We start from the raw sequence: 15,868 nt of genomic DNA, 5'->3' as shown, positions 1-15,868 counted from the left end.
GCATGGCGGATAGATGAAACATCCGCTGAGAGCTCACTTAACATATTAGATGTTATATTAATTTGTTTGGATGTCCAACAAGCTAAGGTTCGTAACTGGGTCAGAGCTTGTGCCGATGCAACTCCTGGGGCAAAAATTGATGCTACTATTAAAGTTGGGGGACTCCACAATGATACTGAAGACTTACAGGTGGGATCTAACTCAAGAGCATTGCGTTTAGATCATTGAGGTGTTTGTGCAAATTTTGTAATTTGATGAATGGAAGGAGTGAACAGGGTTAATTTCCCAAAGTAACATGGGCCCCCTGCAGCTCTCTGGGGTACTGCAGACCAGGCTCAATCCTCACAGATGAGGAAAATTCCAGGTGGTAATTTTCTTGCAGCATCTCATGTTGGTGCTACAAGCTGTGTCCAATTGTTGCAGTACTCTGAATTATTATATTACAATGGGCATTTAGGAAACAACCGAGTGTTGCCGACTTTGGATTGTCGTACGTGACCAAATGTCAAACAATAATTACTTGGTACAGAACCAAGGAGATCAAATTCCTGTGGTTCAGTACCTATTATTTTAAGATCTTGCGCGATTGCAACAGCTTGTGCTCCTAAATAATTTCAGACCAAGTTTCAGAATGGGTGCAAGTGGACCCAATGGGCCGATGGCACCATGCGTTCCAAGCCTCTGTCAGATTTGGATATATTTTGGCTTGAGTCCAGTTTTTGAACTCTGTCATTGAAAACAATGGAACTCCAATTAAACAGGTGCGAAAACAACTGGACAGTGTCGCTAAAGACAGACAGAATGAATCTTGTCCAGTTTGATTGGCCCATATGACCCACATGTTTTCTCTTTTGTCAATGTCGAGCACTCCAAATACATTTCCTGTTAACACAATATAGAGAATAAGTAGTTCAACCCACAGCATTTTGCTGGTACTTCTGGTGTTTACCTTCAGTGTTCTATTAAAAATACTTACAACTTATAATAACTTTTACAAATATAATTATACAAACTACTTATTTCACACATCTAAAACTTAATTCTAATTGGGCTCAGAATCGTCAGAAGATATTCCAGGGAGGTCGTTGTTGTCCAGATTGTTTTCACTGTCCGATGGTATTCTTGCCAGAGGAGACGCACGAGTAAATCGACTCGGCACCCAGACAGGACCAGCGTCTGTGGACACACACATGTATCCTTGACCATTAAACAACACTTGACTTGGTCCTTGCCAGTCATCTGTATGCATGTTTTTATAATAAACATAAAGTCCTGGAATTGCCTGTGTCCTCCCCTCTTTTACTGTGTGATGATGAGTCACGACCACAGGCTCTTCTCGACCTTCCTCTAAACATAAATAATTCAAAGTAAACAATGCTTTTGACAACCTACTAACTACATCAAGGTCATCGGTCTGCTTTTGCTTTGCAAGATATTCTTTCATTCTTTGCAAGATATGCTTTGCTCTTTCTACAATAGCTTGACCTGTGGGAGAATGAGGGATCCCTGTAGTATATTTCATTCCCATTTTTGCATAAATTTGGTAACTCCCTGACCAATGTAGGCTAGTCCGTTGTCAGTTTTGATTTCCACAGGCACACCCATGACTGCAAAGCAAACAGACAGATGTCTTTCTACATGTAAAGCTTTTCCCCCTGGCTGTGCTGTTGCCGAAATAAACTTAGAATAAGTATCAATTGTGACATGGACGTATTTCAGTCTTCCAAATTCTGGAATATGATTCACATCCATTTGCCACAGTTCTAAATCTTTCAGTCCCTTTGGGTTTGTGCCTAGCCCCAGTCCAGGCCCGTGATGACTGCACTGAGGGCAGGCACGCAAAATTCCTTGTGCATCACTCAAAGGAATCTGAAATTGTCAGTGCAAGGCTCGTGCATTTTGATGGAATGTCCCATGGCTTTTGCAAGCCTTTTCAAACTTGTTCTGATGGGGAACATGGACAACACAGCTGACTGCAGCATCAGCTCGTGCGTTGCCTTCTCCCAAACCTCTGTTGCACTAATGACTTCGGATGTGCATAACACAGAAGACATGATGGCGCTGGTTCAACACACTTCTCAGTTGTAAAAACAGTTCTCCAAGATGCTGATTCTGGGTTTGCCTGAGAAGTGCATCTTCGATTCTCTACACAACTCTGACTATGTACAAAGAATCTGACACAACACTGAGTGGTTCTTTGTTCCGAGTATGCAAAGCCCAACACACGGCTTTCAACTCAAGGGTTTGAAGTGTATCTCCTGCATCACCCTTAATTACATGTTGCAGCCATTCTGCCTGTTGCTGCCAAACACATGCAGCCTTTTTTGTCTTTTGCCCAGCATCTGTAAACACTGTCCTGCCTTCCACTGGTGTCAGTGAACACAAAGGCCTTTCCAACCATCGATGACGTGTGATCAGATGCCACATCGGGCCTTTTGGCTGCTTGTTGTGAACGACACCTGCAAAACCCAACAACGCTTCTTGCAATGCAACTGAGTGCCTCAACAGCCATTCCAAGTCTTAATCTTTCATAGGAATGCTGATGTCTGCTGGCTCTTTCCCATCTATTTCTACAATTCTGTCTCTGCCTTTTCTTATCAGTGCTGCAAAAGCATCTGTTCTGCTCATGACACGACACTTTGGCTGGACGGGCAGAAACACCCACTCAATTACAATTGCTGCTGAATCGAAGTTTTGGTCTGATCAGTTTTCCCCCTTTTTCTTTTGCCATTGAAAAACAATGGCAAGTGGGCAAGCTTCAGCATTGGAAAGGAGCAGTGACAATGGAAGAAGTTCTACACAACGGGCACTCCATCCATGCTGAAGTTTCTCACTCACTTGTATTAAAGCTCTTTGTTGTTCGGGGGTACAAACTCGTGAACTGTTGGCATCACTGCCATGAAGCCATGGCAGGAATGGTAGCAAGTCATCATTGGTAATGCCTGCAATGGTTCGAACCCATTGCAGGTCTCCAAAAAGTTTCTGAGCATCATTCAAAGTTGTAATGTTGTCATGTAAGGTAACTTTCTGGGTACGAATCTGCGCATCTGTGATCAGCCAACCTAAGTATTTCCAAGGGGCTGATTGTTGTATTTTTTCTGGTGCAACTGTCAGTCCTTGATGCTCTAATTGTGAAATCAGCCAATCTTTTTTTGTCTTTGGCAGTAGTTGTTTTGTGGCAATGAGAATGTCATCCATGTAATGATAGATCAGTGCATCAGAGAAATGTTGATGTATTGGTCACAAGGCCCAGTGAACAAACAACTGACACATGGAGAATTTCTCAGGCCTTATGGTAAAACAACCCACTCATATCTTTTTATTGGAGCAGCTCTATTAATTGATGGCACTGTAAAAGAAAAACGTTGAGTGTCTGTCGTCCCTGCATTTCTTGGTTTCAAGTGTTTGAGTCTTTGCAGCAGCTTCTCACGCTGCTTCATGTAAACAATATTTTATTCTTAGAATTTATCTGTATGTTTTGCATTCTCGTTCTCTGAGAGACAACTTGACTAATGGTCATAGTGACCAATGGAGTCAGGAGGTTGTGACCTCTTTGGGCCAATCTTGGCCCTCTGTACAAAATATATATAAGCCTTTGGAGTCAGATAATTAAAGAGCTTTCCATGATTCACCAAGCTGCTGCATGCTGTCCTCTGTGAAAGTCCACTCCCACGTCACAACGTGTTGCCCCTCTAAAGGCAAGGGGTAACAAGTGGTGACCCCAGACGTGTGAGAACGGGGCCCCCTGTCACAAGTGGTGACCCCTCCGTGTCTGGGCTGCAGCTGGGTCGCATCTGCTGACCCTTTGTGTCTGAATGGCACATCTGGACACTGTCCGTGTCTGAACGGATTCCTGACGTGGGAGAACAGGTCACACCGGTGACCTCCGACTGCGAGAGAACTGCACGTCGGTGGACCTCTGTGCCCAGTGAGAGACTGTAGCTGCTCTGCCTGAGGTAATCGTGGTAAGAGATAATGATCTCTAAACCCTCCTCAGATGAGGAAACCCTCATGGTCGACCTTTGCTTGAGGTCCTGAGGAGAGAAGAAGTCTCCTTTCCTGGAGATGCTCTCCAGAAATTGTTCTATTATGCTAGAACTCATGGGGTTTTTTGCAGCCTTGAAGAAATTTTTTCTACAGTAGAGTGGAAGTCTTTGGGCGACTATCTGCTCCAGGTTTTCTTTGCAGATCGCAGTGTGAAGCTTTTGGAACTCATAGCCACCTGGAGCAGGCTGGAGAAAGTGCTGCCTAAATTGCAGCTTTCCAGCTCTGAGGACAGCTCGAGCCCCATCGGGCTGAGTGCCAGGGGAGACGGTGGAGTCATTCCTCCTGTTCCTGCCCCTCGGAAACGGACGGGACAGCCGACCATCCTTCCTCGGAAAGGTAGCAGCATGGCGGGAAACCTGCCTGCACTCAGTGCACCAGCTGAGGCAGGCACGGGGTCTTCTGCAGAGCAGACCCCTTCTCCACCAACGCCGCATCGGCGATGGAGTGTGGAAAAACTCGGGGCTTCTGAAAGCCCCTCGGGATTGGCCCCCCCATCCCAGTCCCGAGCCGCCGCTGAAAAAGCGGCGGCGAAGGCGAAAGATCGCCTCCCCCACTTCCCTCCCCCCACCATGCTTTCCTGGCCTTGAAGGCGCTGGGAGCGCTCTTGGATCGAAGGGGCGGGTTGTTTTTTGCGGACTGCCCGCATTGTGGATTTTCCTTAAAATATTCCGTGCAGCAGGACGGCGCAAGGCTGCACCGTCCCGGGGCACCGGGCAGGGCAGCTGTTCCCCCCCGCGGTGGGGACTTGCACGGGGCACACAGTTCCGTGCAGTTTGGTGACAAGCCAAGTGCCCCGCTGGAGCGGGGGTGGGGGCCTGCCCAGCCTGTGAGGGGCGGGACGGCCCCGAAAAGCGGTGGGGCCGGCCCGGGGCGGGCAATGCAGCCGCCCAGCCCCCGCGGGAGGGGGTGGCCCCAAGGAGTGAAGGGGCCAGCCCAGGGCCACCCCGCACGTCCCCAGAGTGAGACGAAACCCCCCCGCAGGGGCCAGTCCCGCCCATGAGAAAGGGCGGGCCAGCCCCGCGCCGCGCGGTGCAGCCGGGCAGCGCAGGAGCCACAGCCGCGTCTCTGCTTGGGGAAGCAGGGCCGGGACACCCTCCCAGCCCCCCCGCTCCTCCCCGTGCCGATCGGGGCACTCCCCCCATGCCTGTGGGGGCAGCGCTTGGCAAGCGGGACATGCCTCCTGCAGTGCTGCCATCTCCCCCCGTGCCGGGTCGGGGCCACACGGGGCAGGCAGCAGCCGCCAGTCCCAAAGCGGCGCCGAGGGACACGCCCCTCCCAGCACTTCGATTCCCCCCCGCGCTGAGCAGGAGCAGCGCGGCGGAGGCAGCTGCGGCCGATCTGTCAATTTTAAAGGGACAGCACAATCACAAGCGGGTGTTTTCCCGCTGCAGAGGATCCCGGGGTGCGGGATCCCCCCCAGTCTCGGATCATGTCCTAGCCGAGGCTGATGCTGTGGGCGGCCATGGGTCAGCACGGCGCCCCCTGCAGGGCAGGGATGGATTCCCCAGCTTTGCAGGTGCGGTGAGAAAAGCTCTCACCCCTGTCCCTGTGGAGCACACGGGACAGGAATCAGAGGCCCATCATGCCTCATCTAATGCTCAGGCCGGCAAGACTAATGCTCAGGACAACAAGAAACAAAGAAAGAGAGTGCAAAAAAGAGGAATCACTCCCTTGTTTCTTTGTGGAAGGTGTGGACGGCCGAATTACATGGCAGATGTTTGCAAGGCAAGCCATGTGAAAGGCCAACCTCTGTCAAAAGGGCAGTGGGGTGCAAAGAGGAAGCGTGCTCAGACAGAAGAGTCTTCCCAGTCCCCACAGCTGATGGAGGTCTGATGGGAAGGTTTAATCCCACGCCTACCTCTCCCTGTCAGTGTCCCTAAAGGGACCAAAATTGTTTAATTTGTGTTTGAGTTTTCTGTTCGCAGGACAAAGAGTCAGTGGTGAGAAGGCAGTTGCTCTGAAGTCACTGAGCTGCCTGGATTTCACTGGACTGTTGCTCTGATCAGAGACTGTCCTGGAACAATTTGGAACGGACATTGCGATTTTTTCCTTTGCTGTTTGGCAGCTGGAATAGACTGTCTTTCAAGATCCATTCATCGCCCTTTGTGACTTGTTTGGGAGCTGTTGGACCAGGATCATCTGGAAATTTCAACCAGTCCTGGGACGTTCCTGTGTTCTGCATCGAAACAGAACTCTGGGGACTGGAGGTTTTTTATAAGTCCTCCAAAAAAGCCAATCCTCAATTGTGAAACTGAATGATTGTTTCATGTGATTCATTTGTATCCTGCAGGTATCACTGGCTGATGAATGTCCAATTCCTTGCACGTTCTGGAATAGGTCATTTTTGCCCCATCTGCCACAAGGCGGCAAAATATTGTTTGAAAAAAACAAACAATGATAATATTATTTTTTTTGTTTGAGCTAATTATTGCTTGATTTCAGCCGCAAAAATGGCAATCAATCATTTTTGTGTGAGCTCATTGCTCGATTGATAATGCAGGCAACAATGCTTGTGAATTTGATGGGTGCAGATTTTTGTAAAATTTATACTCTTAGTATTATTGGAGGAATTTGATTGGAGCTTTGCAAGCAGTGTTTTTCTGCCAAATGCTCTGGAGCCATGAGCTGTTGCGAGTGGCAAGAATCCTTTGGATTTCTTTTTGCAGCCCAAAAATATTCAGAAATTTAGTGCAAGTGCCCACTGTCTTTACAGATGATTTGGGAGGATGAAGTAGGCCAGTGTTGCTTGGAAGGATGGTTTTGAGGGCAAGTTTTGGAAGCCCCTGAGGATGGGCAGCCCATTTGGTTGTACTGGGGCTGCTGTCATGGCATTTCCACAGTTTTCCCAGGAACCTTTTTCATTTAGTCACGGATTTAACTTCTGTGGTCGACATGGCACACAGATGGGTTGTTCAATTTAAAGGGAGTCAGCAATGTTGTTTGTTCCATTTGCTGAAGAACCTTTTGTTGGGCCACAGAGGCCTGGTTCTCCAAAAACAAAAACGGGCAGCGCAGGGTGAAACCCCGCAAATTCAATTGGCAAAGGCTTTGCATGCCATGGAGCACCTTACAGGTGCCACAGAATTTCACTAACCCTGCAATGTGAAAAGCAAGAAACCGTGACCGAATGAAGGTCAACAGAGGAGGAACCACTGGTCCTCCCATGGGAACAGAAATTGAACTGTAGTTCATTTTCTTTTTTCCTTTTTTCTTTTTTTAAAGGTAAAAAGGGTGAGATGTCGTCCCTGAATTTCTTGCCTTCAAGTGTTTGAGTCTTTGCAGCAGCTTTCTCACGCTGCTTCATGTAAACAATATGTAATCTTAGAAATTATCTCTATGTTTTGCATTCTTGTTCTCTGAGAGAGAACTTGACTGATGGTCATATTGACCAATTGTCCTGGATTTGTGAGATAAGAATGTATTCTATTTGCCATCTGTTGGAGGTGGGGGGCAGTTATCTTATCTCTTCCAAGAACAATGTCTCCCTCCGGGGAGATGTCTCCTGCTAATGGGCCATTAAGTGACTCACTGCATGACTGATAAGGTACATCATCCCATTGTGAGATGCTCCACCCAGAAGGAGGAACCAAGCATTCCTACCTGCATAAAAATAAGCTTGGTCTAAGCCATCGCCCCAGTTTTTCTTCACTGGATTCCCAGAGGAGCAGCCATCTTCACTGGATTCCCAGAGAAGCAGCTTCTTCCCTGCTGGATTCCCAGAGGAGGACCAGGCTCATCTACTCTATCACCAGACCTTCACAGAGAACTATACCCTTCTACAGGATCTCTGCTTCAGCAGCATTTCATCTGCCACTGCAGGAGGCACAGCCACCATCCAACTGGACTTTTACCAACACCCTGACTCCTCAGGGTGTCAGGTTTTCTGACTGTATCAGTAGTTTTGTTTGTAGTAATTACATTTGTTGTTCTTTTTTTTTATTTTAGTTTTTTCTAGTAAATAACTATTATTCCCATTCCCATACCTTTGCCTGAGAGCTGTTTTTTTTTTTTTTTTTTTTTTATTTTGAAATTGTGGTAATTCGGAGGGAGGGAGGGGGTTTACCTTTTCCACTTCACAGGAGGCTTTTGCCTTCCTTTACAGACTCCTGTCTTTTCAAACTAAGACACCAATGGAGTCAGGAGGTTGTAACCTCCTTGGGCCAATCTTGGCCCTCTGTACAAAATGTATATAAACCTTTGGAGTCAGATAATAAAGAGCTTTCCATGATTCACCAAGCTGCTGCCTGCTGTCCTCTGTGAGGCTCCACTCCCACGTCTCAACGTGTTGCCCCTCTAAAGGCGTGGGGTAACAATCATGACCACCTTCACTGCAGTAAAAGTCGAGGGGATCGACAACTGGATACATTACACCCGAGTCAAGAAGGTGCCGACCCGTTGGGAAGTTCAACTGTTAACCCCCACTCGAATGGTGTTCCGGCCCAAGGTCAGATTCTGACAGTTGGGCTCTTGCTGATCTGTTTATTACCTTTAACCAATGAATTTTTAGTTATTACAGAATTTGAACCCAAAATAGTGATGATGGAAGGAATGAATGCGTCTATGATCTGTCTGTTCACGGACAACCAGAAAGCTGGATCCGAGGAAGTCAATATAAGGTGGAGGAGACGGGGCAGAACAAATTCATACAGGTATAACTATGGTTTGGGATAAGGATGAGCAAAAAGGAAACACCACCCTGCAACTATCCAATGTCACGATAAATGACAGCGACGTTTATCGTTGAGTAGTCTGGATAAGAGAAAGCTTTGATTATGGGAATTTCAAATTGAAGGTTTTACCATGGGATACTGGGAAAATAAGTGAAAAAACCTGTAGCTGTAAATGTAACTCCAGTCTCAACTCAGGTGGATATGTGGGACGGACCTCCTTTGAGAATAAATTGTACCTTCAAATTGGAAAAGAAATGTTATCAGGATATCCAAGTCAAGCGGTGGAAACAGAATATACATCAGCAATGGGAAAGACAGCTGGGGAATATAAGTTGGTGGACTTTGGGAACTTATGGGAAGGGGTGGCTGAATTATACTGATCCGAAGATAGGAGAGACAGAAGGTATATATCTGTGCATAGTGTCTTGTGGAGGGAAAGGGAATTTTGGGTTACGAAAGGTGGAGGCAAGGGCCCACTTAGGCTCTGAAATTAAGGCCCAACATGGAGAATATCAAGTAACCAAAGGGAAGGATGTGATTTTTACTTGTGAAGTTAAAGAAGGCCAGCATTTTTCCGAGTATGGATGGTGGTTTGGGAAAAATTTAACATCTGGAGGGAAGTATCAGATAGAAAGAAGATTAGGAGAATCGATTATCCTGATAGTAAAGAATGTGCAGCCAGGAAAAGATGAAGGCATTTACTGGTGTTGGATAGCACAGGATGATTGGTGGGCACATGCAAGAACGACGATGTACCTAAGTGAGATGAGAGTGACTCGGCAGGTAGATAATGAGGTAGTGTTACCAAGAAACTCTAAACAGGAAAATCTGGTAGTAGGACTGATACGAGACTTTGGAAAAACTCAGAATGTATCATCCATAACTGCTTGTCTACCTTTACCCCATGCAGCAGGGGATCCCCTACCCTGGGGAATTATTCCTATCACTGAAATGCCCCCGATCACCAGAAATGGGACGAAGGAATGTAGGAAAGAGTTGCATAACCGTACTGAGTGGACAGTTAAAACAACGATTCTCCATAAACAGTGGTCATCACCTGGAAGCAGAGGGGATTGTGAAGCCTTAACCAATTCCAAATTTATCACGATTGGACGATTCAAAAATGTAGGATGGTGTGAATATGATGAGGTGCAATCGCATAAAATGCCCACTACAAAATATTACTATGAAGTGGTTTGCCAGGATGGCAAGGAAGAGTGGACTACATGGCAAGCAATCTGAGGGCCAAGCTTGCTGGAAACATATAGTTATCTGGGGAAAATTGGATGGTGTATACAATGGACTGGTGGAAAGAACCAGACACATGCCCATGTTCTGACAGCAGAAACAAGTCATAGGAAAATGACAGAGAAAGTAGAGTCATGGAATTGCACAAGGGTAATTACGTGTGATACACCAGGAGAGCAGGTAGGGCTGGTACCAGTGAAGATTTTGCTGAAATGGGAATGTGAATGTAGAGGATACAACCACTCTATAAAAGGAGAATTAAAAGGGCAAAAGCAGGTGAATTGTAAAACTACTACCATAAGAAGTCCAGGGAATTTAGTATGGGTCATGGGACATGGAATGTGGACCACACATATACCTATAGATGGATTGGTGACCCAAATAACGTTGGGAGTGCCCACATTATGCCCATTCTGGAAACAATCAAGATTGACAGATTTGGACATAGGAAGGAGGAATAAAAAAAAAGTCATGGAAGGAATAAATCCAGAAGATGAGTGGCATGAACCATCAGGAGGGGTCAAATTAGGTTGGATGTTAGAATCATTATTTGCTCCCATATCGACCTACAGAAATAGGGAAATGCTCTATCGGCTTTTGGGACAAACTGAGAGATTAGCATCAGCCACTAAAAAGGGGTTTAAGGATTTGAATTTGCAGCTACAAGCAACTAGTAGGATGGCTATACAGAATCGAATGGCATTGGATATGTTGTTATTAAAGGAACATGGTGTCTGCGGGTACCTACATGATAGAACAGATCATTGCTGTATCCATATCCCAAACGTTACAAAGGAATTAGAGAAAGACATAAGTCAATTGGAAGATACAGAGTCTAAAATACAGGAAACCAAAGAAGATGCTGAACACAATTGGATTGGAGCAATATTTAGCTCCTTAGGGATCCAGGTTTCTGGTTGGATATCCTCTGTTATTCAATATGTAATAATGATTATAATCTTGGTTGTGATTATTTTTGTAGCATATCGTTGTTTCTTAGGAATGATCTTTAGGGAAAGGATGCATACGAGAAGAGTCATGAAGGCCATGACCCGAAATGAAGTCATGACAAGAATTACTCCACCACGATCTTATATGGAGACTGTTGCATGAAGAAGAAAATTGAGCATCCTTGCAACTGGTTGAAGAATGCTCAAAAGGGGGGAGTTGTTGCCATAAGGCCTCCGTTAGCAGTAGTTAGGCTAAGGAGTTGGTTCCTGTGCAGGCCCCTGGGAACCAAACCTGAGAAATGAGGCCTGGGAATCTGCTGATGCAAGGAACAACGTTTAAAGGACTTAGTAGAGCATGTAGTACATATAGGTATACAGATTACTCGTGAAATATGGTAACATTGTTACAAATAAAATGTTTTCTATGGTGGGAGTTAAGCTTAGGAAATTAACCTTAATTTTAGCTAAAGCAAGCATGCAAAATTTATAACCGTTAGAGAGGTTATCTAAAAGATGAATGTGAATGTTTGAAGTGAAGTATGTAGGAAACTGCACGTAGGCTGATGAAGTAAGACTTGTAACAAAGGTATAAAAGATGAGCATCTTTGTAACCAACTTGGGACGCTGATTTGGGACGCTAGTCCTCAGGTCCCCAGGGCCCTGAATAAAGCACCGCATAAACTGACACTCTGTTGGTTTGTGTTTTCTCTCGGGATCGGGCAACAGGGAGGGAATTTGGAGAGAACTTGAGGGTCTGGAGGACACCTGAGGGAGCCGGGTGGGCACTTGGAGGGGCACTTAGGGATTCTGTCGGACAATTCGGGGTCCAGGGGGACACTTGGGGGTCCAGGGGGGCACTTGGGGGTCAGGGAGGGGAATCTGGGGCCCTTCGGGGTCCGGGCGGGCACTCGGGGGGCTCTGAGGGGACTCTCTGGGGCGCGGGGGATGATGGGAGTTGTAGGCGCGGGTAGAACACGGTTTAAAGGGCCGCGGAGCATCACGGGAGTTCGAGGCGCAGCTCCAATGGCTCTGGGTAGGGCGCGGTGAATGACGGGAGATGAAGTCACGGCTGGAAGAGCTCTTTGTGTTTACCGCGGAGCATTCTGGGAGCTGTAGTCCCGGAAGTGGTCGAACGGGGCGATTGTGGGTCCGGGAAGGCACTTGGGGGACACTTCTGCGTCCGAGCCGCGACTTGAGGTCATTGGGGGATTGTGTAACGTTCGGGAGCACTTGGGGGAAGCTTCGGGAGTTCTATCCGGGCTCTTTAGGGCGCGGGGCACGGCAGGAGGTTTAGGCGTGGAACTGTGTTATGAGGGGCTCTGAGGCCGCGGGGGATGGTACGAGATGAATTGCCAAAAGTGCCCGTAACGGGAATCTGTGGGGTTGGAGCATTCAGGGGATCTTGGAACAGTTTCTGGGGGTCCGAGTGGGCCCTGGGGGGACACCTGGGGATCCTGGAGGGTCTGGGGGACACTTAGTCAGTTCAATGAGTTTATTTGCTGATTAAACATATGTGTCATATTTAAAAGTTTATATTCTACAGGCATAAGTTCCATAGGCACAGATATCAATAGACATAAGTGCAAAAGCTGATATTCCATGTAAGAGAATGATGTTCTATACTGTTAAGAGCAAAACTAAACCAAAACAAAGAAAAAACAATTGGGGTTAACAATGAATGAGAAAGGAACAGAAAAGGTGGTTATGCCACTGTAAACTTTCATCTGAGTCTACATTTCAAATAACACAGACACCCTGTCTGAAGGAGGATTTCTCCTCAGGAGAAATGTCTTTCTAAAACTTTTCTTGGTTGTCAGGAGCTGCCTCTGTGCCAGGAGCCCAGCCCAGCTCAGCAGCACAGGAAAAGCACAAGGACTTTAATGACCCTCCCGTGGATTTGGTGTTGTTTACATCAGACTCAGTCCCTGAGAGCGTGTTCAAAAAACTTCTCAAGAACTCAAAATTAAATTGAAACACTGAAGTTTCTTGAAGTTTTAATGGGAACCACAGAGAGACTCAACGGAGAAAGTGTCCCCAGGTTCCAGTTAGAGCAGAACTCTGCAGGCAGTGATGACAGGTGGGGACAAACAAGGCAAAGGGGTCTCCGATGCTGAACAAACCTGGATGTGTTTCAGGAATGCCAAGGGCCAAGGCCTGAGCCCCAGCCCCTGCCAAGGCACATCCTGTCCCTCCCTCAGTGCTCAGGGCTCTTCCCAGGCCACTGGCATGTGGGGATGTGCAATGCCAAGGGCAGGACCATGGGGCGGCCCCTGCCAGGCTGCTGAGCAGGGCCAAGGAGGCAATGAGGCCCCAGGGCTGCAAGGGTCACTTGTCTCGTGCTGATGGCTCAGGCCCAGGCCCAGCAGCCATGGCCCAAGTGCTGCAGGAGTTGGCTGTGTCAGGGCCTTGCAGCTGCTGCCCATCCCTGTGCCCTGTGCAGCCCAGGCTGTCCTACGGTGTCCATGCCCTGCGCCTCTGTCCCTGCAGGCTGTCGTCATCCCCCGGCTGCCCCACCTGGCTGGGCCCTTCCTTTGCTGACAGCTCTGCCTCCTGCCTGCCTCTGCAAAGCCTTGATTCCAAAATGTTTGATTCCATTTTTACAGTGCCCCTGAAGTTTTAGCACTGGGACAACTCATGCAGGGCCTGCTGTCTCAGTGAGGATGGTTGGAAGACAGGAAGTCATCTGGCTCAAGAGTGCAGTCATAGAGAAAACAAGGACTGAATCTTAGAAGTTTGGGTATGTTTTATTGAAATGGGTAAAATGTAATATGCATTTACCATCTGTATATCAGAGAGACAGTTTTAGAATCACGTGTCAGCATAAGATAGGAGTTGGGAGTTATCCCATGTTGGACCTCAGCCCTGTATTAATGATGCCCTGCCCTGGGAGAGAAATTCCTTTCTTCTTGTGTCCAGTCTGGACCTGCCCAGGTGATGTGTGTGGCAATATTTCTTTCTCAGGCTGTTTCGTACAATGAAGGAGAGCTCCACTCTCTCTGAATCCACCCTTCAGGCCCTCTCAGGCTACTCCTATTCTGTCCTCAGTCTTCACTACCTCAGTCTTCACTACCTCAGTCTCTGTGGGTCATGTGCATGACGCCTCCAGATCCCATCTTGGGGGATTTTTGGGTCCTTGCAAGGTCTTTTCAGATTAAAACATTGTGGTCATAGTCCATGAAAAATTGAAATATTTTACAGGCCTGTAGTGACAGAAGAAGGGGCAAAGCCTTTAAAATGATTAAGCACAAATTCAGATTTGATGTAAGAAAGAAATATTTTAGAATGAGGCCTAAAAGATGGAAACAGGTTGTTTGCGAACGTCAGCGCCACATTCCCAAAAGTGTTCAAGGTCATGAGCTTTGACCATCTGTTGCAGTGGTAGTTGTGCCTTCCCACAGCAAAGGGGCTGCAGTAGATGATATTTTAGGGCAATTACAATTTAAAAAACAAACTATAAAAATAATTAATTTAAGGAAAGTTCTGACATCTCCTCATGAAGGACTCACCAAGAGGGTCAATAGCAGAGATTTCCAGCGTGACCTTGACAGCTGAGCATGAGGGGTTCTGCGTTGGGATCTGAGACTCAGGATGGAAATCCACAAAGGGCATTTGGGGAATGTGCAAGATTTCCCATGGGATGTCTAAGAAAGGACCCCAGGAAGGGAGAGGATGGGGGATCAAGGTGGTTTCCTGGGAGGTGATGCTCAGTGCCCATCCCTGGCCATGCCCCACAGCTGATCCCCACAGCCTGTGGCATTTTCCTAAACCCTCCATTGCCAAGAACTGTCTGGGATAAGGCAGCTCTCTCTGCTCTGGGTACTGAGGGATGTCCCAGGGCCAGATACTGGAGTGGGGACCACAAACCATCAGCTCCTGTGTCCTTTGGGGGCCCAGGCACTGGTGAGACTGGTGTGTGTGCACACAGCACTGGTGTGTGTGGGGCTGGCTGTGACCACCAGGGAACATCAAACCAGAGCAGCCAGAGAGCAGGAGAGGCCTGGGAGCTGCTGTGGGAGATCAGCTCCTGCAGGGATCCACATGGTCTGGGTGTCTGTGCAGCTCTGCACCTCATCCTGCCATGGCAGAGCACACAAACAGCCCCTCCCTGTGTCCCTTTCTCCACTGACTGTGCTTTGGCCTGGCCTGGAAACCTCCCAAGGTCCCTCCCAGGAGGAGTCCCTGTGCATTTCCCTCCCCCATGGCTCTGCCCGTCCTGATCCAGCAGCTGTGGGGCAGCAGAGCTGGGGCAGTGCAGGGACAGGGCTGGCTCTGACAGGGCTGTTGTGGGTTAGGAATGGTGCTCTCCAATTTACTCCTCCCACTACAAAGACCACATGTCTCCCCAGATTTATATTCCCACCATCATCCCCCACACCACAGGGACTTTCCCTTCCTGGCCCTGCTGGATCTCAGCCCACATTTCACACTCAGGGATAACCTGGAGATGGTGTCCATGGTTAAATCCACCCCTTGCTCACCAGCCCATCTGGAGGTTGCATCTCTGCCCTGATGACCTGAGGTGTCCTGGGCCCATGGAGCCAGAAATAACTCAGCCTTGTTTGGCCAGTGCAGACCCACCTGAGACACTTTAATCCTGGCAGCCCCATCCCCCTGTCCATTGTTGTGCTGCTCTTCAGTGCCCAACTCTTGGGAACGTGAGCATCCACAGGAGGGACTTTCACAGCCAACTTCTCCCATGGGCAGACATGTCTTGCCCCAGTCCAGCAGCCCAGCTGGGTTTCCCTCTGCACTGCCAATTGTCCTTTTTTCCATCATTGCAGCCACCCCACGGAGCATTTGCCACCATCCCCGAGTCAGTGCAGAGGTGCAGCTCTGGCCATTTCTCTCCTCAGAGCTCCGGGTATGGTCCCAGTATTGCAGTGACTGCAGGACAGGGGACCCCACAATGGGACCTTTCTTGGCCAAATACAGAGAGAAAGAGGGACAAACTGT

At 48.0% G+C, this 15,868-nt stretch overlaps 2 protein-coding genes across 2 annotated transcripts in view; both read left to right on the top strand.

Moving 5' to 3' along the window:
* LOC310920762 (olfactory receptor 14J1-like) overlaps positions 1-15,868 on the top strand; it is a gene marked incomplete at its 3' end in the record, with an annotated part of 1,005,486 nt that overhangs the window by 664,175 nt on the left and 325,443 nt on the right. The window lies entirely within an intron of this gene.
* Positions 12,045-15,868, top strand: part of LOC310920644 (olfactory receptor 14J1-like) — a gene marked incomplete at its 3' end in the record, with an annotated part of 52,654 nt that continues 48,830 nt past the window's right edge. Inside the window, exons 1-2 of the mRNA XM_083880706.1 lie at positions 12,045-12,112; positions 13,519-13,652. The remainder of the gene's footprint in view (positions 12,113-13,518; positions 13,653-15,868) is intronic.

The sequence above is a fragment of the Zosterops lateralis genome (assembly GCF_965231275.1).
Source record: "Zosterops lateralis genome assembly, chromosome: 31".
In the NCBI taxonomy this organism is placed as follows: Eukaryota; Metazoa; Chordata; class Aves; order Passeriformes; family Zosteropidae; genus Zosterops; species Zosterops lateralis.
This window is presented reverse-complemented; position numbering and strand designations above follow the sequence as displayed.